Source organism: Rhinatrema bivittatum, chromosome 1 (assembly GCF_901001135.1).
Source record: "Rhinatrema bivittatum chromosome 1, aRhiBiv1.1, whole genome shotgun sequence".
In the NCBI taxonomy this organism is placed as follows: domain Eukaryota; kingdom Metazoa; phylum Chordata; class Amphibia; order Gymnophiona; family Rhinatrematidae; genus Rhinatrema; species Rhinatrema bivittatum.
Window position 1 is genome coordinate 24,395,347 of NC_042615.1, and position 26,689 is coordinate 24,422,035.

The 26,689-nt window shown below is 43.1% G+C and overlaps 1 long non-coding RNA gene across 1 annotated transcript; it reads left to right on the plus strand.

Moving 5' to 3' along the window:
* Nucleotides 1–2,957: 2,957 nt before the first annotated feature.
* LOC115079839 lies at nt 2,958–21,380 on the plus strand. The gene is made up of 3 exons (XR_003853396.1): nt 2,958–3,047; nt 3,820–4,081; nt 21,034–21,380. It is a non-coding gene; the product is annotated as an uncharacterized LOC115079839 (long non-coding RNA).
* The last annotated feature ends 5,309 nt before the right edge of the window (nt 21,381–26,689 follow it).

Genomic DNA, 26,689 nt, shown 5'->3' on the forward strand with positions numbered 1-26,689 from the left:
ATTACTAGTGAGAGGCTGGCTTCACAGACAGGGGGGAGCTGCCTGACCCTCACTCCTCTGGGGTATTGTGATCTTCCTGCACACAGTGCCCTATCCCTGATACCAGGGGTGTTGTGATCTTCCTGCATGCAGTGCCCTATCCCTATTAATACCTGGAGTGTTGTGATCTTCCTGCATGCAGTGCCCTATCCCTATTAATACCAGGAGTGTTGTGATCTTCCTGCATGCAGTGCCCTATCCCTGATATCGGGATGTGTGCAAGAAGATCACAACACCCCCGGTATCAGGAATAGGGCACTGCGTGCAGGAAGATCACAACACCCCCAGTATCAGGAATAGGGCACTGTGTGCAGGAAGATCACAACACCCCTGGTATTAGGGATAGGGCACTGTGTGCAGGAAGATCACAACACTCCTGGTATTAATAGGGATAGGGCACTGTGTGCAGGAAGATCACAATACCCCTGGTATCAGGGTTAGGGCACAAGTTCTAGTCACATTGACTGATCACATTACTTGTTTTGTCAAGCTACCAACTGTTTCCATTTCCCATCCCCCATATACTGTCAGTAGGAAACTTGGTAACATGAATAAATAAGAGGGCAGCCAATAGGAATACATATTCATTCCTAAACTGACCTTAACTGACCTGAAAAGTGTCAAATTGTATCGTTTTCAGTTAGTGCGCACTAACTCCCGTTAGTGCGCACTAATCGGAAAAAACGATTTTTAACGATTTTTTAACTAAAAAATCGTGCCTAAGACGATTTTCTTGCCCTGCCACACGATTTCTATCGTTAAGACGATATGGAAAACGATTCACATCCCTAGTATTTTATCTACTTACCAATCCCCAATAGGACACTGTCTCTTTTCTCCTTGACCTCCCAATTTCCTGAGGATTCTCTCATGAGGGACTTTGTCAAATGCGTTCTGTAAATCCATATATACTGTATCAACTAGCTTACGTATATCTATAAGCTTATCTGCTACTTCAAAAAAATCTAATAAATTGGTAATGCAAGTCTTCCCTTTGCAAAAACAATATTGACTCCCTCCCATTAAACCATGTCCCTCTATGTGGCCAGTAATTTTGTTTTTATGAAAAGCTTCTATCATTTTACCCAGCACTGACATCAGTCTATGGTTTCCTGGATCACCCCTGGAGTCCTTTTTAAAAATTGGTATTACATTGGCTACCCCCCAGTCTTCAGGAAGGGTGGCTGTTTTAAATGATAGCTAATTACCTCTCCCTGCCCCCAATTTGAGAGGTAGGAAGAGTGTTATGAGAGTAGGCAGTCCATTTGGTCTAATCAGAAATCTGTGTTACAGCTTCCAGTGGCAGAAGCCTTTCATCATGTGCAAATCCAAAATAGAGCTTCTCAACTGTCTTGTCTCGGTTTTGGAATTCTCTTCCATATCCACTAAGAAAAGAAGTCAATCTTTAGAAAAAGGCTTAAAACATGGTTAATACCCTCTAAGAGTGATTGAGAATGATAGAGATGGAACAGAGTACAAGCTATTTGGTCCTTGCCAAGGGTTGCAATGCTGGACTGTCTTTTATAAATTCATGTATGTTTTACTTGTTTTTTATTTTTATTTTATTATTGTATTATATGTATATGTATTCTGTTTTACATTATTATAATATATATATTTTCTGTTTGAACATCACTTTGGGCAATTTTGTCTGGAAAGTGATTTATAAATGGAATAATATAAAATTAAAATGTAATAATGGAAATGAAAGTTGAAAATCACTAAAAACAGATCTGCAATTTCATGTTTCAGTGTCTTCTAAACTTTGGGATAGATACCATCTTAACCTGGTGATTTGTTATTCCTTAGTCTGTCAGTCTGTTTCTTATATCCTCCAGTTTCACAGTGATTTTGTTCAGTCACTCAGTGTCATCACCATCAAAAAATATTTCTGCTGTGAGTATGACAGAAACAAAGAATTAATTTAGATTTAGTGATATTTCTTTGTCTTCTTTGGGTACTTCTTTTACCCTTCAGTCATATAGCTGCCGAAATGACTCTCTGACAGACCTTCAAATGTACTTGAAAAAAATTGTATTACTATTTTTTACCACTCTGGCAAACTTAATTTCAAATTCTCTCTTCGTAATTTTGATTACTTTTTTACATCTAATTTTGTAGTGCTTATGCTCTTTTCTATTTTCCTTATTTGGATCTCCATTCCTTGATTTGAAAAATACCCTTTTGGCCTTAAATTCTCTTTTACTTCACTATTAAACCATACTGGCATTCATTTGGCTTTCCTTCTACATTTTTTAATGCATGGAATACATTTTTTCTGGGCCTCAAGGATGGTCAATTATACAATGTCCATGCATCTTACAAGTTTTTAATCTTGTGAATTGCTCTTTTTCGATTTTTTCTAACATTTCCTCATTTTATCCTAGTTTCCCGTTTTATAGTTACATATTCCTGCGGTAGATTTCCTTAGTTTTCACCCTCCAGTGATATTTCTAATTTATTTACATTCAGGCCGATACAATATTGGCACGGTGAAAAAGTGCATCCGTTTCGGATGCTTGCTTTTTTAACGCACACACTGTATTAGATGCATAATACAGTATTCATAAAAGACACAAATCACAAAAGAGCCAAAAAATCTCACGAAGGTCAAAAAAAGAGCGTCCATAATGCTACTGATTTTACTTTTTCGGACTACCATACAGTATCTCGCATGAACTTATAAATGCATTGAACTTCTGTCAAAAGGGCATACATGTCAGATAGAAGAATAAAAAGTAATAACAAATAATAACAAATAAGAGTTTCCAATTTATCCATTTTACATTTTCATATATCATAGCTATCTCTCATAGCTCCCCCATTGTGATATCATTCCACACATCATAATCCTGCCTGGGAGGTATATAAATTGCTGCTCAGAGTGAGACTGTCCTTTTCTATTCAGTTCAGATTGGGTCAATATTATATACAGACTGGTGGGAACTGGTGCCATGTATATCACAGCAATAGCGAGATCAACATTGGCATCCCTTAAATTTCAACAGGTAAGAGACGCAGTCATGGACTCTCCTTTCCCCGGGCCACCATATGGCTCAAGTGGTCTGGCATGGGCCCAGAATGGACACTCAGAATCATGGATATCCAGGAAAGAAGTGGGAACCTCCATGCTTGGTGGCCCCACAACATTTCTGGGTGCTCATGGTTGGGTGGTCCATAACAGGCCCATAATGGAAACTTGGAGTCATGGATATCCAGGAAAGAAGCGGGAACCTCCATGCTCGGTGGCCCCACAACTTTTGTGGGTACTCATGGCTCAAGCAGTCTGGCACAGGCCCGTAAAGATGCTCAGAGACATGGACATCCAGGAAAGAAATGAGAACCTCCATGCTTGGTGGCCCCACATGGCCACACATTACAAGCCTCTAGTCAGTTGGCAAGTCCTGCTCCTTTAATTAACTGCGTTTTTTTCTCATATATTCATTCTGTCCATGTGTCCTGCTTCTTTGTTCTGACCATTAACTGCATGTACCAGTGTCTGTTAATAGTAGCCATGCGGCTGGTATTCTCCTTTCATTAATTTCATTTTTCTCATATGTACATGATGTCCATGTGCCCTGCTTCTTTGTTCTGGCCAGCTTTTCCCTTCTTCCAGAAACTATTAGTAGAAAGTAATATTGACATCTACCACTGCGCAGTTGATATTCCGACATGTTATCTTCAATTTATTTATATTGTATATTAATGACTGTCGTATGCGGGTTTTTTTTTTTCATTCATGCACCGATTGTCATGTCGGCAAAATGTACCATTTCTCAGCTGGAGAGAGAGGCCAGAGATCTGCACTAGTGGTAGCCAACCATCCAAGAAGTGAAAATGTGATGCTCGCTTTATGGACGGCGAGAAGGAGCTACTGTGCCATTCAGTCTGTGAGAACTACAAAGTTTTCTTCCAATCTAAGGCTTCTTCCTCTATGAAGAAACAGATTTGGGAAAAGATCACGCTGGATGTCATCTCCCTGTCTGTAACGCCCAGGGAGGTCAAACAGATCCAGCACCGGTGGCATGACGCTAGAAAGAAGGTAAAAGAAAAGGCCACCAAAATTCAGGCGGCAGCAAAGAGGACTGGTGGGGGGTCACAATGTAATATTGTTTTGACCCCCCTCAAAGAGCTTGTTCTGAATACTATGTACCCAGAGGTCATGGCCGGTGTGGCTGCACTGTACGGTGCCAACACAGGAGCAAGTGAAAGTATGCATTTTGATAGTGTCATCCAGTGGACGGCCGGCGCCATCTTTAAAAATGGTGCCGGCCGTCCAGTGCTCCTACCATGTGACAGGGGCTGGCCAATGGCACGGTTACCCTGTCACATGGTAAGGGCAAAGGACCATCGGCGCCATTTTTATTAGTGGCAGCTGACGGTCCGAGAGCGGGAGATCGCTCCCGTGGCCCACTGGACCACCAGGTAATTTTAAAAATTTTTTTGGGGGGGTCGGGAGGGTGGTGGAGGCTAAGGGAGTGGTTTTAAAGGGTCGGGGTGGGGTTTTTGTTTATCGGCCGACAGCCCGAGCGTGAGAGAATGCTCCCGGGATGCCCGCTGGACCACCAGGTAATTTTAAAACATTTTTGGGAGGGTCGGGAGGGTGGTAGAGGCTTAGGGAGTGGTTTTAAAGGGTCGGAGAGGGTTTTTAGGTTGTGTCCTAACTCCCGTTAGTGTGCACTAACCCGATTAACATTTTTTTCACGATAAATCGGTGGAATTTCTATTGTATCACACTCTTTAACGATTAATGACAATTTAAAAAATATCGGACGATATTTTAAATCGTCAAAAAACGATTCACATCCCTAGAGAGCTGCATCTAGCTTAATTAGTTAGGGGTAGTAACCGCTTCAATAAGCAAGCTACACCCATGCTTATTTGTTTACCCAGACTATGTAATTCAGTCCTTGTTGGTTGTTGTCTGTATATTGATCCACTTTTCTTCATTCCCCCTGCCATTGAAGCAGAGAGCTATGCTGAATATGCATTGAAAGTGAAGTATCGGACTTTCTCCCCTGCCATTGAAGCAGAGAGCTATGCTGGATATGCACGAAGTATCAGACTTTCTCCCCTGCTGTTGAAGCAGAGAGCTATGCTGGTTATGCATTGAAAGTGAAGTATCAGGCTTATTTGGTTTGGGGTAGTAACCACCATAACAAGCAAGCTACTCCCCGCTTTTTTGTGAATGCAAATCCTTTTTTCCACATTTCCTCTTGCCATTGAAGCTTAGAGCAATGTTGGAGTCTTAGAGTAATATTGGAGTCGCATTTACCGTGTGTATGTTTATTGATGTGTAGCATGTAGCAGGCTATAATAATGCTCATTACCTTTTCCGCACTATATTGCAGGGCTCTACTGGTGCGATCCAAGCATCTGAATATGCCTTTCAATACTCTGAAGGTCCGCTCTATCATGTTTCTTGTACTGGCATGAGCCTCATTATAGCGCATTTCCAAAGTGGTGTGTGGGGACTGAAGCAGAGTTAGCAACCAAGGCTTACAGCCATAGCCACCATCACCTATATGAGGTATAACCAAGAATGCATCAAAAAACATTACAGTGATTACAGCAAGCATAAACAAAGATTCACATTACTTATAAATATACATATACTCATTTTATACCTAACCACCCTAACACTACAGTCCTAAACAAGAAACTTTCAGAAATTAACACAACACACCACATGTCATCATCCCATCTGGATATCTAGAGCCCTGTCCCTTAGCCAATGTCATTAACTGAGCAGTCAGCCATCACCATATCTCCTCTGTGGGAAATGGACTCCAAGCGATGAATGTGCAAAAATGCAGGAGTCATGGCAGCTCCCAGGAAACGTTGCAACAACATTAAAGATGTTCACATACAACATTAAAGATGCATCACATACAACTTGCACATTTATCAAATGGAATTGCTTGCGGTTCTGTAAGAAACTCTTCTCTATTGACTTTGGAGTCAATGCAATATAGGCGCAGTCTATATCCCTGCAATTGCCATGAACTTACTGCAGACATCCTGCAGTTGTATTGGGACCTCAGGAAATTTTATTTATTTATTTATTTATTATTTAAAGTTTTTATATACCGGCAATCATGAAAACATATCTTGCTGGTTTACATAGAATGGGGGTGCAATAAAATACATAGAACTTAAGAACAAAGAACTAGAACTGTGGTGACAGAAGGTACAGTTACATTTAACAAGGTGGCCAAACTTGGAGTAGGAAAATAGAAAAGAGGATAGAAAATGGTTTAAACAATATACAATTTAAATGTAGTATACAAAATAGATAAATGTTATAAACAAACTGCAAGGTGATTTAGGAGTTATTGGATTGTGTCATTGAGTTGTGTCCGGAAAGGCTTGCTTGAATAACCAAGTCTTAAGTTTTTTCCTAAAATTTGGGAGGCAAGGCTCCTGTCTGAGGTCTGTAGGAATGGAATTCCACAGTAGAGGGCCAGCTGTGGAGGTGGCACGATCTCTTACGGTAATGTGTTTGGCTGTTTTCGCTGGGGGAACCAGGAGGGAACCTCTATATGCATCTCTGGTAGGTCTGGTGGAATTATGTACTTGGAGAGGGAATTGGAGATCGAGAGTGGTGAGTTGATGTATAGTTTTATAGGTGATAGTTAAGGCTTTATACATGATGAGGAAGTATACGGGGTAACCAATGAAGCTCTTTCAGGATGGGTGAAATGTGGTCTCTTTTCCTTGCGCCTGTCAGAATACGGGCAGCTGAATTTTGAACCATCTGTAGTGGTTTGGAGTATGATGAAGGTAGACCTAGCAATAGGGAGTTGCAGTAGTCCAGTTTCGAAAATATGACTGCTTGGATGATCGTTCTGAAGTCTTGAGCGTGGAAAAGAGGTTCTTATCCTTTTCAGGACCTGGAGTTTGTAGAAACAGTCTTTGGTTGTTTTGTTGATGTGTGCTTTGAAGTTTAGCCGGTTATCTATTAACACTCCTAGGTCTCTAGTTTGTGTGGTAGGGAGATTGGTGGGAAGAGTACTGTTGTTGGTGTTGTTTTCAGGTGAGATAAGAAGGATCTCAGTCTTGGAGGAATTTAAGATGAGGTGTAGACTGTTGAGTAGTTGTTTGATTTTTTGGTGGCATGATTCCCAGTAGTCAAGAGTATTAGAGTATGTGTCTTTGATGGGGATGATGATTTGGATATCGTCTGCGTATAGAAAAAACTTTAGATTGAGGTCGGTGAGAAGTTGGCATAGAGGAAGAAGGTAAATATTGATAGAGTCGGAGATAATGAAGAACCTTGTGGGACTCCTATGGTAGAGTCAAATCTTGAGGATTCCTTGTTTTGGAGTTTGACTTTGTAACCTCTATTGTTGAGAAAGGTTTTAAAACCAGGAAAAGACGGTGCCTCTGATTCCTATGGATGACAACTGGTTTAGGAGGATAGCGTGGTTGACCGTGTCGAACGCTGCGGATAGGTCTAGCAAGATCAAAAGGAATGAGTTTCCTTTGTCGAGGCCCAGTAGGAGATGGTCTGTCAAAGAGATAAGGAGAGATTCTGTGCCTCGGTTTTTTCGGAATCCGTGTTGAGGGGCAAAGAAGAGATTATTGTCTTCGATGTAGTTTGACAGTTGAGAGTTGACTAGTTTTTCCATGATCTTGGCGATGAATGGGAGGTTAGCAATGGGTCGGAAGTTGTTGGGGTCCTTCGGGTCAAGGTTGGGTTTCTTTAGGAGTGGTGAGATTGAGGCCATTTTGAGATCATCTGGGAAGGATCCTTGGGCTAGAGAGCAGTGATGATGGTTGTTTAATGATGTGGCTATTGAGTCAGGAATAGATAGGAGTAGTTTGGTGGGGATGAGGTCAGCAGGATGAGACGAAGGTTTCATTCTTCTCAGGATGGTTTGTATCTCAGTGGAAGAGATGGGCTCAGAAGTGTTTAGGCTGGAGTTTATGTAAGTCGGGTGATTATATGTCGGGAGGGCATCAGCTGTATTGGAAGGCAGTTGAGTTAAAAGATTGTTGATTTTATTTTGGAAAAACTGGGCGAGTTCTTCAGCTTTGGATTGTGTCAAGTCGCTGGGGATTTCTCGTGGTTATAGTTTGGGTGAGGCTGGATACATAAGCGAAGAGGGGCTTTAGAATCAAAGACCAAGTTGTGAATCTTAGATGCAAAGTAATCTTTTTTGATTTTGAAAGTGAGGGCTTTGTATTGGTATAGCGTGGATTTGTATGATGAAATGGTGAAGTCACAAGGAGTTTTACGCCAAGTCGCTTCTTTCTTTCTTAAACTTTGTTTTAGTTTTCTGAGTTCATTGGTGAACCAAGGTTGTCTGTTGGAGGCATTGGTGTGAGATTTTTTTATAGTTGAAGGGCAGAGCTTGTTTGCTAGATTTTCTGTTATATTATTCCAGGAGCGAATGGCAGTGTTCGGGTCGGTGAGATCTAATAGAGGGAGCTGTGACTCTAGCAAGTTGTTGAGATCATCTGGGGAGCATCGCCTCCTGTATTGGAATGAAGGTGAAGGGATATTAGGAGTGGTGGTTTCTTTCAAAGTGAAAGAGGTAGAGATAAGCATGTGGTCCGACCATGGTACTTTTTGGATCTTCAAATTTGATGTAGTCGTAATGCCTTTGTTGCTGAAGATCAAGTCCAGTGTGTGACCCGCTTTGTGAGTGGGTTCGTTGACTAATTGTTGGAATCCCATTGCTGAAGGGCTGTGAGGAGGGTTACGCAGCTATTAGATGGTGAAGGATTGTCTATGTGCAGATTGAAATCTCCTAAGATGATTGTTGGAGAATCCAGGTCGATGAGTGTGGTGGTGATTTCGAGGATTGGGGAGATGTCTGCTTCTAGGAGCCCTGGGGGGGCGTAGACAAGGAGGATTTGAAGATGTTGTGATGTGAAGAAACCGACTTCCAGTTTTGTGTTAGAAGTGAATGGGTGTTGGGTGAAATTAAGACTTTTTTTAGTAGCTAGAAGGATTCCACCTCCTCTTTTTTTCAGTCTCGGGAGTGAGAAGAAGTCGTAGGTCAGCGTAGGGAGTTGGTTTATTAAAGCTGTATCTGTGGGCTTAAGCCATGTTTCGGTTACAGCACAAATATCAGGCTTGGCGTCGGTGAGATAATCGTTGAAAATAAGGGATTTTTTGTTAGGGATTGTGCATTGAAGAGTGAGAGTGAGAAGAGGGTGAGGCCTAAAAGCTGTGTGATTGGTGCAATCAGAATAGGGGTGAGTGATTTTAAGTTGTTGTGAATGGCTTGTCTGGTGGATGGTCTTTTAGGTAGGAGGCGGTGTTGCAACGTTGGTATTGGAAGAGCTGGAGACATAATGGATGGTTAACTGGCTGTCGCTGAGGTAAGATGTCGCTGAGGTTAAAATGGAAGGCCAATGGGGGGGGAGGCTAGGATGAGAGGATAAATTAATTGGGAGGTTAGGGCTCTGGATGAACGCTGGTTAGCTGCTTGCTGGAAGAGTTCAGGAAGAGCGCAGGATGGTTGTTTGTAGGATGAGTGCAGAATGGTTGTTTGTAGGGTGAGCGCTGGATGGTTGTTTGGTGAGCGCTGGATTGTTGTTTGTAGGATGAGCGCTGGATGGTTGTTTGGTGAGCGCTGGATTGTTGTTTGGTGAGCGCTGGATGGTTGTTTGGTGAGCGCTGGATTGTTGTTTGGTGAGCGCTGGATGGTTGTTTGGTGAGCGCTGGATTGTTGTTTGGTGAGCGCTGGATGGTTGTTTGGTGAGCGCTGGATTGTTGTTTGAGCGCTGGATTGTTGTTTGGTGAGCGCTGGATGGTTGTTTGGTGAGCGCTGGATTGTTGTTTGGTGAGCGCTGGATGGTTGTTTGGTGAGCGCTGGATTGTTGTTTGAGCGCTGGATTGTTGTTTGGTGAGCGCTGGAAGTTGTTGCAGGATGAGCGCTAGCAGGTAGAGTGCAGGGTGGGCATAGGGTGAGCACTAGTACGGTGCTGGTGGGGTACTGCTCGGGGCGAATCGAAGGGGCGAAACAAAGGGGCAGGCCCCTTTGTCGCGCTCCTTCGTGCGCGCGACGCCCGGCGCGCGACGCCAGGGAGGGTGGCGGTTTAAATACCCCGCCGGTCGGTCGCGCCTCTGACGTCACCGCCGCGACGTTTTCGTGGGCGTTTCTTGTTTTGTGCTGGCGGTTCTGGGGCGTGGGCTCGCGGCTCGGGTCGAGGCCTGCAGGGCACGAGGTCTCCGGGTCCGGATGTTCGCTCGGGTCGGGGCCTGCAGGAAGCAAGGGCTCGTGGCCCAGGTCGAGGCCGAAGAGAGCGGAAGTTCGCGGCCTTGCAGGAAGGTGAGCTGCTGGAGGGCTGCTGGATAGAAGGGCCGGCGATCGGCGAGTGAGCCCGATCGGGGTGAGCGGAACAAGAGGCCTTACCCCGACGGGCTTCAGCGCCGATCGCGCAGGCCAAGTTCACCGCTGGACCCCGAAGGAATCAAATGCGATATACTTCTTCATGCGCCTCATCATTGCCTTTAAGACCAATGCAAAATTTGGCTAGGGTGAGGTCAGGGTCATCCCTGCAATGATACCAACTGGATTCTGAAAATTTACGGTGGTGAAAAAATGTGAAGCACACAGAAATTTTGGCAACCCAGGAACAGCAAGTTTTCAATTGGCCACGGGGTCCAGGTCACTGAACATATAGGGCTAGAATTGCCCATGAGCTGAGCTGGTACCTTCGTACCACATCGTGCTTGAGCAACCCAAAGTGAGTTGTCCATGGGCAAAAGATACATTGCCAACATGGTCGATGGATAGCTCTGGCCTGTATCAAAAACAAAAGAACATACGAACATAAGACATACCCTACAGGTTTCATCAAGTAGAGCTTTAGCCTATCAAGTCTCAAGTAACTTGCATTATTCATTTTTGCAGTGTGTTATTATTGATAATAGTATCAACCTGTTGTATGTAGGAATAGCTACTGTTCTTTATCCATATATTTATTGTACATCCATGTACGCCCTTTCTTGCATGGATGTCCTTTGCGCCTTTGATGGCCATTTTTTGACTGGTTAAGACATCCTGAATTGGTGTCTGTAATCCAGATTGTATGGATATCGACTGTTGCCAAGCAGATCTATTACCTTTATCTTTTGCATCAGATCCTGCATTTCACTGTGAACTAGATCTAATGTTCTTCACCCTGTTGGTTCCATGACCAACTGCTACATGAAGCAGTCATTAATGGCATTTAAAAAATGTACTTCCCTTGCAGGCACTGATGTCACATTTACCCAATCAATGCTTGGATAATTGATGTCTCCTATTATTATTATGTTGTCCATTTTATACCAGTCAATTCTCTGTTAACATTTTACAGTCCTCATCAGTTGGGTAGTAATATGTCCCCATTACTCTTCCATTTTACACTTGGAATTTCTATCCATGAGGATTCCTGTAAAACTTGTGTCCTGCTTGTCTCTGTGCCATCCTTAACATATATTGCCACCCTCCCAGCTAGTTTTCACTCTAGGTTTTCCCCCATAGCCATTAAGACATTCTTGGATTTCCTTAACTGTCAATTCGTCTGGCATTTTTTAACTAAAAATCTTGTGCCAGAGCAGAATCTGAGCAATTGCGAACCAACATTAGAGTAACTTCCATATTAGAGTTTTCTATCTATTATCCTTGCCTACAAAGAAAGTCATCTGCAATGTCCAAGGCTTTATTTAATCTCAAATATGAGGCCAATATTCAAAATGGCACTTAACTGGATAAGTACTACTTATCCAACTAAGTGGTATTGCTGAGCTAGGATAAGTGGGCACAACTTAGCTGGATAAGTCACTTATCTGGATAAGTTTTTAGCTGGCTACATCAGGGGCAGGGAATGGGTGTATTTGTTGAGGAATCAAGTTAACCAGATAAGGTAACCAGTTAACTTGATATTCATAGTTAGCCGGCTGAATTATCTGGCCAAATCTGGTTGGGTCAAAGGGCTGTCCTAATGGAGATCGACTGCATACTGGCAGTCGATCGCCTTTGCCCTCACTTTGTCACAGGGAGCGACCGTCGCTCCCTGTGACATAGTGAGGGCAAAGGCGATCGGTGCCATTTTGAAACCAGTCCAGCACCGGCACCGGCACCGAGGGTATGATTGAAGGGATGGCTCCCGGACCCCCCGCTAGACCACCAGGTGTATGTAAAAGGTTTTTGGGGGGGTCGGGAGGGTGGGAGGGTGGGAGAAGCTAAAGGGGTAATTTGTAAAGGGTCGGGGTGGGTTTTTTTTTATCGGGCCATCGGCGCCATTTTTATCAGTGGTAGCCAAAATGGCGCCATGGCCCGAGAGCGGGAGATCGCACTGGGACACCCCCCCCCCCCCCCCCACTGGACCACCAGGTAATTTAACATTTTGGGGGGTTCGGGAGGGTGGGGGAGGGTAAAGGATTGGTTTTAAAGGGTCGGGGTGGGTTTAGGGGTTGTTTTGGTGTGCCGGTTTTCCCGCCCTCCCCCCAAATAATTCCCGTACTCGATTTAACGATTTTTCACGATAAATCGAGGGAATTCCTATTGTATCGAGTCCCTTACCGTTAATGACAATTTTAAAATTATCAGACGATAATTTAAATCGTTAAAACATAAGAACATAAGAACATAAGAAAATGCCATACTGGGTCAGACCAAGGGTTCATCAAGCCCAGCATCCTGTTTCCAACAGTGGCCAATCCAGGCCATAAGAACCTGGCAAGTACCCAAAAACTAAGTCTATTCCATGTAACCATTGCTAATGGCAGTGGCTATTCTCTAAGTGAACTTAATAGCAGGTAATGGACTTCTCCTCCAAGAACTTATCCAATCCTTTTTTAAACACAGCTATACTAACTGCATGAACCACATTCTCTGGCAACAAATTCCAGAGTTTAATTGTGCGTTGAGTAAAAAAGAACTTTCTCCGATTAGTTTTAAATGTGCCCCATGCTAACTTCATGGAGTGTCCCCTAGTCTTTCTACTATCCGAAAGAGTAAATAACCGATTCACATCTACCCGTTCTAGACCTCTCATGATTTTAAACACCTCTATCATATCCCCCCTCAGTCGTCTCTTCTCCAAGCTGAAAAGTCCTAACCTCTTTAGTCTTTCCTCATAGGGGAGTTGTTCCATTCCCCTTATCATTTTGGTAGCCCTTCTCTGTACCTTCTCCATCGCAATTATATCTTTTTTGAGATGCGGCGACCAGAATTGTACACAGTATTCAAGGTGCGGTCTCACCATGGAGCGATACAGAGGCATTATGACATTTTCCGTTTTATTCATCATTCCTTTTCTAATAATTCCCAACATTCTGTTTGCTTTTTTGACTGCCGCAGCACACTGAACCGACGATTTCAATGTGTTATCCACTATGACACCTAGATCTCTTTCTTGGGTTGTAGCACCTAATATGGAACCCAACATCCTGTAATTATAGCATGGGTTATTTTTCCCTATATGCATCACCTTGCACTTATCCACATTAAATTTCATCTGCCATTTGGATGCCCAATTTTCCAGTCTCACAAGGTCTTCCTGGAATTTATCACAATCTGCTTGTGATTTAACTACTCTGAACAATTTTGTGTCATCTGCAAATTTGATTATCTCACTCGTTCACTGTCGGCTTTCCCCTTTGTTCTAGTTTAAAAGCTGCTCTATCTCCTTTTTAAAGGTTACGATTCACATCCAAAATATCTCTTGCTCTTCCTATCAGCCTTTCCATGGTTTCTTCAGTCCTCCCATTCATGTATACTAAGCCCTTCTGCATTGTCCCCGAAGAAGATTCGAGCTTATTTACTGTATGAGTTTATAATAAACAGGTATGCACAGCCCAAAACATTTTCAGTTTGGTTTGTTTTTGTAAATTTTGAGGATTTTGCTTGGATTAGGTTTATGTAAATTTTTCAGTTTTTTGGGGTTTTTTTTGCCAAACAAGAAAAAAAAATTAAATTAGAAAATGAGACCAGAAACAAAGAAACGCAAACTGCAAAAATAAATAAATAAATAAATGCCTCCAGCAGCCTTGACTGGGCCATCCTAGGCCAAAAATGGCCAGGGTCTGATCCCCAAGGCCCAGCTTTGAGACCTAGTCTCAGCACCGAGGTCTAGTTCTGGCTCCAGGGCCCAGCCCTGATGTCTGGTTCACTGCTGAGGCCTGGGCTTTGGTCTTCCAACTTTTTGAACTACCAGGACATGAAGAAGACATGGAGACGCCCTGGCCTAAGCTTCAGCACCAGGACCAGATCTCATGGACAGCCCCTATGCTATGCCTAGGTCTCAGTGCTGGAACCAGGTCTCAGGGCTGGGCCTCTGTACCAAGCTTAGGCCTTGGAAATAGGACTAGCCATCAGATCTGGCCTCCAGCACTTGGCCTAGGCCTTGGAGCCAAGCTCCTACACTGAGCCTAGGTCTTATGGCCAAGCCCCAGCACTGGGTCTATGCCTTGATGCATAGACCCTTCATGCAAGTCATGGCTTAGGCCCTGGTGCTGGGAACAAGCTTCAGCAACAGGCCCAATATGGTCCTAGGCATTGGAATTGAGGCCTAGGCCTGGGTCTTCCAACTTTTTGACACACTGGTACATAAAGATATGGAGAGGCCCATGCCAAGGCCTCAGCATTTGGACCAGGTATCAGGGATGGGCCCTGGCACCATGCTTATGCCTCAGTGCCAGGATCTGGCCTCAGGACTGGGTTATGACTAGGGCCTAGACCTTTGTGCCAGGCTCTGGCACTGAACATATATCTCATGGCCAGGCCCCAGCACTGGCCATATGCTTTGGTACGGGGCCCAGACCATGGTTCAAGCCCCGGTGACAGGACCAGGCCTGAAGGACAAGGCCAGACTTCAGGACTAGGCCAAAGTGCTGACTAGGCACCAGACCAGGACTGGGATTAAACCTCTGATTGGAACTAAGCCTCAACACCAGGCCTAGGCTTTGGGGCCAGGACCAAGCTTCAGCACCAGGCCCAACATAAGCCTAGGATTTGGCGCCAGGCCCTGCACCAAGGCCTAGTCCTACCAATGGCCTAGTTTAACAAAAAATGCAGCCAATACAAAAATCCCTCCAAATTTTTGGGTATTCTTGTAGGAGGCTATTTCTAGTTTGTTCCACACACATAATCCTTCTCCCCTGCTCTTACCACCCACAAAGCTGCATTTACTGACACTGTAAATTCCTTGTTTATAATGTTATTATGTTATAATGTTATTTATCTATTTTCACCTTACCCAGTTTTACCTTATTAGTTTGCCTTTGTTCCGTTCATTGTACTGCAGTTTCCATTTTATGTTTTGCTTTTACACATGTAAACTGATGTGATGTTTTGCTTCTACACATGTAAACCAATGTGATGTCCTTCGAACATCGGTATAAAAAAGCCATAAATAAATAAATAAAATAAAATAAAAAAACAAAAAATTACCTCATGTTTTGCATTTGTTAAAAATGAATGCACATTTATCTATCTATTTATTTATTTAAAATCTTTTCTATACCGTCGCTAAGTAATATACCATCGCAACGGTTTACATGTAGGGACATAAATGAATGTAGGTGGGTGCATACTATAGTACATTCTAACAGGTGCCACAAAAGGTTCAGTTACAATAAATCATTAAAGACAATCACTTGTTTAGTGAAGTAGGTCATGACCAGGTGTACACGGGTAAAAATCATATATATAGTGTTTACAATTACGTTTATTGTGAGGTAGAGTTCATAGATTATTGAAATGCGCATTCTTAGAATAGTGCTGTGTGCTGGTGTTCTTCTGCCTATTCCTGAATATTTTCATTCTCCAGTCTCTTTATAAAATGCTTGTTTAGAAAGACATGTTTTTAAACTTTTCTTAAAGGTTTTGAGATCTCTTTGCAATCTGATCTCTAGGGCCATTATTTTCCAGAGTGTGGGGCCTGCTAAAGCTAAGGCCCTTTCTCTCACTTGAGTTAGTTTCACTGTTTTTACTGAGGGAATGGTTAAGAGTGCTTTATTTGCCAATCGAAGGTTTCTGTGTGGGACGTGCACTCGTAATGCTGTGTTTAGTAGGGATGTGAATCGTTTTTTGACGATTTAAAAAATCGTCAGATATTTTTTAAATCATCAACAATCGTTAGAGTGTGCGATACAATACAAATTCCCCCGATTTATCGTTAAAAAATCATTAATCGGGTACGGGAGTTATTTGGGGGGAGGGCGGGAAAACCGGCACACCAAAACAACCCCTAAACCCACCCTGACCCTTTAAACCAAATCCCTTACCCTCCCCCACCCTCCCAAACCCCCCCAAAATATTTTAAATTACCTGGTGGTCCAGTGGGGCGGTCCTGGCGCGATCTCCCGCTCTTGGGCCATCGGTGCCATTTTGGCTGCCACTAATAAAAATGGCGCCGATGGCCCAATAAAAAAAACCCCACCTGACCCTTTAAACTGACCCCCTTAGCCTCCCCCACCCTCCCGACCCCCCCAAAACCTTTTTAAATTACCTGGTGGTCCAGTGGGGGCACGGGGAGCGATCTCCCGCTCTCGGGCCATCGGCCGGAGCACTGGATGGCTGGCGCCATCTTTAAACATGGCGCCGGCCATCCAGTACTCCTACCATGTGACAGGGGCCGGCCAATGGCACGGATACCCTGTCACATGGTAAGGGCAAAGGGCCATCGGCACCATTTTTATTAACGCAGTCGATGGCCCGAGATTGGGAGATCGCTCCCCGCGCCCTCTGGACCACCAGGTAATTTTAAAACCTTTTTGGGGGGTTCAGGAGGGTGGGGGAGGGTTTTTTGTTTATCGAATCGGGCGCAGCCGATAATAAAAAAACCAATCGGGCCGGGCGATAAAAAGTTTAAGATTTGGATCGGAACCGGAACCGATCCGATTCCGGTTCCGATTCACATCTCTAGTGTTTAGCCAGTCCGATTTTTCATCATGTATTAGTTTATGTATGGTACATAGGGCTTTGTATTTAAATATGTGTTCAATAGGTAATTCTGCCAGGGTTTTGGTTATATGGTCCCTCCTCCTTTTTCTAGTTAGTATTCTCACTGCTGTGTTTTGAAGTATTTGAAGTGGCCTTAATGTTGTATTCGGGAGTCCTAGTAAAAGGGCATTACAGTAGTCCGTGCTGGAGAAAACTAGTGCATGAAGTACTGATCTGAAATCAGTTAGGGTTAGTAATGGTTTTAGTTTTCTGAGTATCATGAGTTTTCCATAGCCTTCTTTTACTTTTAGCGATATGTGTTGTTTTAGATTGATTTCTGGGTCCATTATTATTCTAAGGTTTCATATTTTTTCTGCTATTTCAGTTTTCTGATTGTCTTTGAGGATTATTGGAGTTTGCATGATTTCAATATTTTCCGGTTCTAAGTGTAGAAATTCTGTTTTTTCAATATTAATCACAAGTTCCCTTCAGTTTAGCAGTTGTTTTATAATGTCTAAGTACATGTTAGCTAAGATTAACGTTTCTCTAGTGTGTCCTTGATTGGTAAAATTAGTTGAATATCGTCTGCATAGATGTATTGATTCTTTCTTATTGCCTGTCCAGAAGTTTGTTGTTATTTATTTGTTGTCTTATTATGCCTTATCTTTAATTCAATTTTGTCCAAGTTCACTCGCCTGTTCTATGTAAGACTCATATGTTTAGTCATCCTAATGTTATATGTAAACCGAAGTGATTAGTAACATTGTTACCAGAACCTCAGTATATAAAAAATGTTAAATAAATAAATAAATAAATGTATGATTCCTAGACCTGCTAGCAGATGACATAGGGGCAGCATGTATGTTAAAGAGGGTTGCAGAGAGGGCTGATCCCTGTGGTACTCCTGTTTTGAGATTGACTTTTTCAGATAATACGTTGTTGATCTGAACTTGAAAGAACCTATTATTTAGATATGAACTGAACCAGTTTATTGCTTTGCTATGTAATCCCATTTCTTCTAGTCTTTTTAGTAGTATTTTATGGTTTACTGTGTGGAAGGCTGATGATAAGTCTAGCATTATTAGAATATAATGTTTACCGTTATCAAAACCTCTTAGAATGATATCTGTTAGTGAGAGAATTAGTGTCTCAGTGCTGTAGTGCTTTTGAAATCCATGTATTAATCCCTAATAATAATACTGGTGTGAGGTAAATCAACAGATTTGGGCTTGAGCATTACCCTGTGGTGATGTCCTACTTTTGGTGAACACTATAACTGAAAATATCTCTGTAACCAACAAAAATATCTTTAAAATATAGGTTCTATTATCTCAGACTTCAAGCAGTATTTTTTAATCCTTATATTTAGAAACCTTTATTTTAGAAGCACTTTTATTTTAGAATTGGGACTATCATTATTGTGGTTAACATGAACTCCAGTCATCATTCTCTGTGGAATTAAGTGAATTTATGTCATTTTGTGATATCTTTAACTAAGAAGCATGGAATGGAAACTAAGAAGCATGAATGAAGAGGACTTTTGTTCAATTTACAGCTAAGTAGCACTGCATGAGACTTTGAATGACCACATATTTGGACTGTAAGTGCAAAAAAATTAAACAAAAAAAAAAGAAAGATTTAATGATGAAAGCGGTTTTATTAAATTATGCACAAAGCAAAGAATGGTGGTTGGAGTGCATGTTAACCTCTGTAATGAGGGACGAACTTCTAAAATAAAAGTGCTTATAAAATAAAGGTTTCTAAAAATAAGGATTAAAAATACAGGGCTGGATTTTCAAAAAGTTGTTCTCAATTGCATTTCTAAATACCTACATTATAATCTGCTTTGAAGCACCTGAAAGACAACATAAAAAGTAAATAAATAAATAAATAAATAAATAAATAAATAAATAAAAAAGACATGTGTCAGCTCTAACAATCACAAGCTAAAAAGGCATCAAGATAGCATTGTCTTCCAGGAAATCCAACCCCAATAGTGTCTGGCTAGTTTATTCACAACTCCTTATGCTAACTGGTAGTTTTTCTAAGATGTAGAATGATATAAATACAAATTTTTGAATGAGTCTAACGCAAATGTGGAAAAAGATTGTGTAATAGCATCTGGGGGAACCTCATATGAATGCCTTCAATAGGCTGATGATGCTTTGCGGGCTAAGGCAACTTCAACTCCACAGCTGTGGATGTTGAATGTGTTATAATCATTGGAACCCCCAGAGCGAATGATGCTTATTTTAGTTTATCAAGCTATCATTTGTGGCAGGTAATGCTCATTGTTATGATGCCAAGATCAAAATATATTCATGCTGACTGTGTATCAATCCTGACACTGCAATGTTTTGAAAATTAATCCTTCATCAGGGAATCACTTACAAGCATGATGTCAGCACACAGATCTCGGCACTGTCTTGAAAACTTGGTTTATGATGGTCAATAACACGTTTCAATGAAGACTGTATGTGCGGTGTGCGGTCAAAGTCTGCATCATCCGGCTGTTTTGGCATTGACCGCCTATGCCTATGAAGGTGTCAATCATAAGATTAGGCTTCTTGGTTCCAGAGCAGGATTTGATCAGGACAGGGGTTACAATAAGAACTCTAACTACATAGAAGGACGTTTTTATTATTGTTGTTACACAAGTTGGATTTCCTTGAAGACAATGTCAGGTTGAAGTCTTTTAAGCTTGTGTTAATTAGAGCTGTCATATAGGCATTTTTATTTTCTGGTTTTCATACAATATATTTCAGATTTATTAGTGAAACTTCAGATCTATTAGTTAAAATTTGTACCCTATGATTAGAATCATCCTTTGTACCTGAAGAGTGGAAGGTGTCTAATGTAACCCCAATATTGAAAAAGGGCTCCAGGGGCAATCTGGGAATCTACAGATCAGTTAGCCTCATTTCAGTGCCAGGAATTATAGTGGAAAGTAGGGATGTGAATCGTTTTTTGACGATTTAAAATATCGTCCGATATATTTTAAATCGTCAAAAAATCGTTAGGGCCACGATACAGGGTGGGGGATTTAATTTAAAGGGTCGGGGGTGGGTTTTAGGGGGTTTTAGTGTGCCGGTTTTCCTGCCCTCCCCCTTCCCCCAATTTACGATTCTATTGAGGGGGCCGTTCCGGACCGCCGCCGTTCTAGACCACCGCCGGATCCCCAGGTAATTTAAAGCATTTGGGGGGGGGGGGTTCGGGAGGGTGGGGGATTTAATTTAAAGGGTCGGGGTGGGTTTTAGGGGGGTTTAGGGTGCCGGCTCACGATTTTAACGATTTTTCACGATAGTTTACACACCCAAACGGCAACAATACGATTCCCTCCCCCTCCCAGCCGAAATCGATCGTTAAGACGATCGAGGACACGATTCACATCTCTAGTGGAAAGTGTTCTAAACATCAAAATCACAGAACATATAGAAAGACATGGTTTAATGGAACAAAGTCAGCATGGCTTTACCAAAGGCAAGTCTTGCCTCATAAATCTGCTTCACTTTTTTGAAGGGGTTAATAAACATGTGGATAAAGGTGAACCGGTAGATGTAGTATATTTGGATTTTCAGAAGGCATTTCACAAAGTTTCTCATAAGAGGCTTCTAAGAAAAGTAAAAAGTCATGGGACTGGTGGTGATGACCTTTCGCTGATTACAAACTAGTTAAAAAACAAAAAACAGAGAGTAGAATTAAATGGACTATTTTCTCAGTGGAGGGGGGTGGAGTGGAGGGGGGTGGGCAGAGGAGTGCCTCAGGGATCTGTACTGGGACCCGTGCTTTTCAATATATTTATAAATGATCTGGAAAGGAATATGATGAATGAGGTAATCAAATTTTCAGATTATACAAAATTATTCAGATTAGTTAAATCACAAGCAGAAGGTGAATAAAGCGCTTGTACATCCATCAGTAAACTCTTTGAAAGCCTCTCTACGGGTAGAGTGGAAGATGTTAATGGTGCAGGAATTCCCAAACTATTGCCCATGGGGCCTGGATGTGCCGAGCAATTTTTTCCAGCCTAGCAAGCTTTCCCTGCCCATGGGCGGATTGCTCCACTGAACAAGATTTGTTTTTTTTTTATCTGCCTCCATAGGAATTCAGCCATGCTGGGGGGAACACCCCACCCCCGCCGGCAGAAGATGACAAAGACCGGCCACGGTAGCAGAGAACGACACAGTGCTGGCTTGGTTCCCATCTGCCACCTGCAGAAGATGACAAAGACCTGCACGGTAGCAGAGAATGACACAGTGCTGGCCTGGTTCCCATCTGCCACCTGCAGAAGATGACAAAGACCGGCCACGGTAGCAGAGAACGACACAGTGCTGGCCTGGTTCCCATCTGCCACCTGCAGAAGAGGATGGAGGCTCCCGCAGTGGTGAAAGATTCCGTGCCAGCAGGGGTTCCCAATCCCCACCGGCATAAAAGGAAGACCCGCAACGTGAGAGGTCAGAAGGCTGAGAGGAGATGGGAATGAGAGGACAGAGGGAGGAAAAGAGGGGAAAGGATTGAGAAATGGGAGGGTATTAGAGAGGAAGCAAGAGCTTATGAGTAGGAAAGAGTGTGTCTGTGCTGCAAACACACCTCTCCACCATTCACATGTGCTCCCTGGGGGCACATACTAGGTAAGGGGGAGGCAGCGGTAAGGTTCCCAGGGTGTGACAGATTTGCTACTTCTCTACATATCTAGAAATATCATTACTGATGTGGCACCCCCTTGGATCAGCCACTAGATGGCCCTAGGTCCCTGCTTAGAATCTCGCCCACGCATGTTATAAAATCTCATGGCTACGCGCACATGCACACGGAATATTTATAATCCGCGCATGCATGTGCGGGCAGCACATGCAGGGGAGGGGCCTATTTTATAACAGTACGTGCGGCGACACAATCAGGCCTACCCGAGTTCCCTACCCCCCCCCCCCAACCCCTCTCCTCCCCACCCTCTAAACCCTTTCTCCTACCTTTTGTTATTTTTATTTTGTTGCCTACAGCTCCGCTGTACCGGCCGCCTCTAGCCCCTCCCCCTCCCCACCCCTTTCTCTAGGCTCCGCACTTCGGCACGGAGCAGGGGTCGGGTACCTTTGAAAATGCGCGCAGTGCGCGCAAGGCCCGGCCACGAGCATAACCCCTGCTTTCTACGCACGGGGCCGATTAAAAATGTGCCCGATTGCCATTCAGGATACCCTGGGCTCTCTTGAGGCTGTCTGCCATGTCCACTAAACTGAATCTGCTTAAGAGCCTCAAAATGTTATTCAGCCTGGGGTTTGTCAGTAGGCACCTGAGCCTAGAGTGGCAAAACTTTAGGGGGCAGCAGGCAGGCTACGAGTTGCCCTCTGCTACACTTTAACAGGAGGAAGGGGGGAGTAAATGTACCAAAAGTGCCTAGGAGCAGGAAACTCCTCAATCTGACCCTGATGTTACCTCATTAGTTCTAGAAAGAAACGGGGCAGGCTGGGAACTCTCTTAGGGTCGAATGGATGGGGCACGTTTGCCAAGGACAAGGAATGGGGGAGGGGGAGGGGGTACTCTTCAGTACATCTGTAGTGGAAAGGGCAATTTTGGGGCAGAGCTTATCCCACTTCTCCCACTGCTATACAATTTAGACTTAAAACTCCTTTTCTAGATAGGTACAAGGATTGTTTTTTCTTCGTATTTTTTTTTTTTCTGCTGTTGCATCTGCAAATAGAGGCTCACTGAACTAGTGAGAGCAAGGTGACATTCCCGAGAGAAAATAAAATGAAGACAACGGGTGACAAAGCCTATGCACCTTCACACAGGAAAATTGAGCTGGAGATCAGATCTGTATGGAAGGGAAAATTAGACAATCCAGACTAGGGGGGTGAAACGCACAGCGCCAATTCATGTGGTACTGCTTATTGACAGATTTATGTATTTTTAAATGCTGCTTGTCTCCCTTTCTTCTTTGAACCAAACGTACATGAAATATAGTAAGTTGGAATGAATGGGGGAAGAGAAATTGCAGAAATCTGAAAGGCGCTGCCGGCAGTCAAAAGGGAAGAGATAATTTTAATGAACTCTCAGAAGAGGGCCTCCTATCTTCACTATTATCCTCCCATGCACTCCCTTTCCAATGACCTTCTGGAGACACTGCTTACCTGATAACATATGCCATTTAATAATAGCAGCGCATTAAATCCTCTGAAGAGATACTGAGCGGTCAGCAGACTTCTGCAATTATGAAGCCTATTTCTATTATAGCGTTCACATCCTTTCCCTCTCTTCACCCTATAATGGTGAAGGTAGATCCTTGTCACGTGCATCTGGTGTCCAGGCCAGGTTTTCCCTAAACCCTCAGACTTCTGCCGCCTGAGACCCAGGGGTAGCTATGCTCTAGGCAAGAAACGTGGATTAATGGCATTATATGAAATCTCTTGGTAGTAAGAGGGAACACCCTACAGACTTGGCTGTGTCATTGCTCTTCCCAGGCTCCTGCTCCATGTGCTGTTCCACATTCACTTGGTCTTTTGAGTGCTGCTGAAGAAAGCTAAGTTTTTGTCACTTTATCAATTTGTTGCTAACAGCTTGAGTCCAGAGGAATATAAGAGGAAACTGACCTTGGACAACTTGTTCCACCAAGAGCGTGTTGCTGGGTTGGCAGAATAGAAAGGTTTTATAAATAAATAAATAGATGAATAAATACACTGATGTGGCTGTGTGTTCTGTCTAACACCCTCCACCACACACCGTCCCATGCCGAAAAAATGAACTTCTGCTACATTAAGTCAAACAAGATATCTTTGACTTCCATGTACACTTACCTGGCTGAATTATGCATTTTTGTGTCTTCTAAATACTGTGTTTTCATAAAATTGGTCTACATATGGAAATACAAGAGAAATTGCAAGCGAGAGTTTTTGGTTGTTAAATTTAACTCTTTCACCTTGCAATCTGCCCCCGGGGTCAAGGAGGACATTTTCCAGACCTATGTTTAGTCTGCCTCTCTCTTCTGGTAGCTCTCCAGATTTTTTTAGAAGCACCAACTCAACTACATGATTTCAATGACCAGAATTTTAGGCTTGTCCTGAGCTGGACCACTTGGCCCACTGCTGCTTGTTTGTTTGTTTTTTTTCCTTTGGCAATGCAAACTTAGTGCTTGGTAAGTAGGATACTGTAACAAAAATACCCTGTGGTTTTATTCCGTGCCAGTAATTTTTGGTAGCGCACAGGGTGACATTTGCAGGTTTTTACCAAGGGGTTTTGGAGCTACGTCGACTTTACTGCACATTAGCACGTAAGTATCTAAACCTTAAAAAATATGTCCTCCGTGTGCCAAGCCCATAACTCTAACCGCTAGCCCACACTCTCTCCCGTTTACCGTGTCTACATCCCAGTGACATGAAGTGTACCTTCATCTTTCCTTCCGCGCCCTGTTAATTTTCTAATCTTTCTTGATTTTCCTGGTAGTGGGATGGGAATTTATTGTCAAGATAAACAAAATGTATAAATTAACCAGGCTCTTATACCAGGAGTAAGCTGTTGCTGTCTTCTCCTTCTGTCATTATTTTTAGGGCCTTTAATTATGTAAGGTACGATGTCATTCTAGGTTTTAATGTGCTCAGTTATAGCAAGCTTTGGGCATCCTGGCAGTAAAGTGCTCTCATTATTAAACAGGCTTCTTTGTGGATCTTGAGTACTAGACTTTCTCGGTCCTGTCCTAGGATGTCTTCATAGGAGCACCATTTCAATTCCTCTGCCAGGCCCCCGAATCTGATGTTATGCACATGATTCCCACAGTGGTTTAAATTCGCAACTATCTTGAAAAACATTTTCACCATATCCAGAGTCTGCAACCGATGCAGAGTGGAGAAAGTTGAAGGAAGACTGCACTATATCCAAGAATGTGGATGTTATGTATAACAAAAGCAAAAAATTAGGAACAAGTCTGAAAATTGTAAAGAGTGATGCTATTCCTCAAGGTTTCAATCTCAGCCACAGTACCATTCACACTTTGAGATGTAAAAGCACAGCCAGGAAAGAAAGGCAATCCCAAATTAGGGCAGAGAGCAGTCTTGGGACAACTGGAGGGATTTCTCTCTACCGATCGGTGTCTAGACCCATACTAGTCTGGCTTTAGAGACATACGGCCTAATTTTAATTCCCCAGCACGTGCAAATACCGGGAGATAACGTGTGTGGCCGGGCCGCGTGCACGCCAAGCGCATTTTCAGAGCACCCTAGCCACGGGCGGATCTCCAGGTACGCACAGAAGTGCCGGGTTTTTAAAAAGGGGCAGACCGGGGTGGGCCGGGGCGGGGTCTGGGCAGACAGGGACTGGCCTGGACAGCGCCGGCCTGGACAGCGGCCTGGACAGCGCCATTAGGTGCTGCCCTGGTAAAGCGTGCGCTGGCGCATGGAAATTACTTCTGCTCAGGAGAGCAGGTAAGTGTGCAAAAAAAAAAAAATGGGGTAGGTAGGTCAGGTTTTAGGGTTGGGGAGGAGAGGAGAGGGGAAAAGGGAGGAAGGCTAGGTAAGGCGAGATCCAGGCAGGCTCATAGGAATCTGTGTCTGGTTCAGAGCACTTTTGTTAAATCATGCACGGTCGGTAATGTGGAGGGGTAAAATATCACCGCCAGACCTGCTGACGTGAAGACTCTCAAACAGCAGTTCTATCCCTTAGGCTGTTTAGCATTTATCTGCCTCAACTCTTGGACACTGTCAGGTCCTTTGACTTCCAGATGCAATGCTATGTTAACAATCTACAGATATTGCCCTTTTTGCAGTTTCAGGACTGTGTTTATGGGAACCATGAATACCTGTCTAGGAGAAGTTCTAGCCTGGATGAAAGAGATGACCTAGTTATTAATAAGACTAGTTTAATTCACTGGATCTCCAAATACAGTAGTTTTAGATGAAAAAGTTTTGCCATAGAAATCTGAGGCAAAAAAATGAGGAGTTATTTTGGATTCTTATCTTAGTTTTGAGAGTCATACTGTAAAAAGGCCTCGTTCTTTCTTTTCAGTCTCGGCAACGATTGTAATCTGGGATCTGATCATTGGTATTAACCCCAATGGACTGCTACAACTTCCTGTTTGTAGGGTTGCCTCTGAGTAGGCTCTAGGGAATGCAGACAATTCAGAATGTGTTTGATAGTTTAATTTCTGGATGTAGAACCAGAGTCCTTATAGCACTGATTCAGCTTAGATTCTCCTGCCTCCGAATTACTTTAATATCTAAGTTTAAAATCATATGTTTATGGTTCAAGGATCTTTTTGGAGAGGCCCCTATCTCTCTGAAAAATTGAACAAATACATTCCTGGCAGGCATTTAGGATAAAAAATGGAAGAGTCTTTATGCGTACCCTCTATAAAAAAGTACCGATTGACCAAAACCTATGCCCAGGCTATCACTTGTGGGGTTCTGGATCTCTAGCACTCCCCGTTGAAGAAACTGAGACTAGAAAACAATATTTGAAATTCAGTTGGTTCTAGAAAGTGTATCTGTTTCAGTTGCCATACTCTTGATTGGCATTGGTGGGTTTTATTTTGTCAAGGGGAAGATGGTTCAATTGAAGTTAACATTGGCAGCCGGGACATCACCCAATGCCTATCCCCAGCAAACACACTGACAAAAATAACCACAAAAGCAGACTTACTGTGTGGGTATAAAAGGCCACAGCTTTATCATTCTTAATTTTATTGCTACCAAGTGTACCCAAGCCCCAATAAACTTTTCATAAAAACTGTATAGCCCCTTTCCACCATCTACCTTTCAACCTAGCAAGGCTGTGGC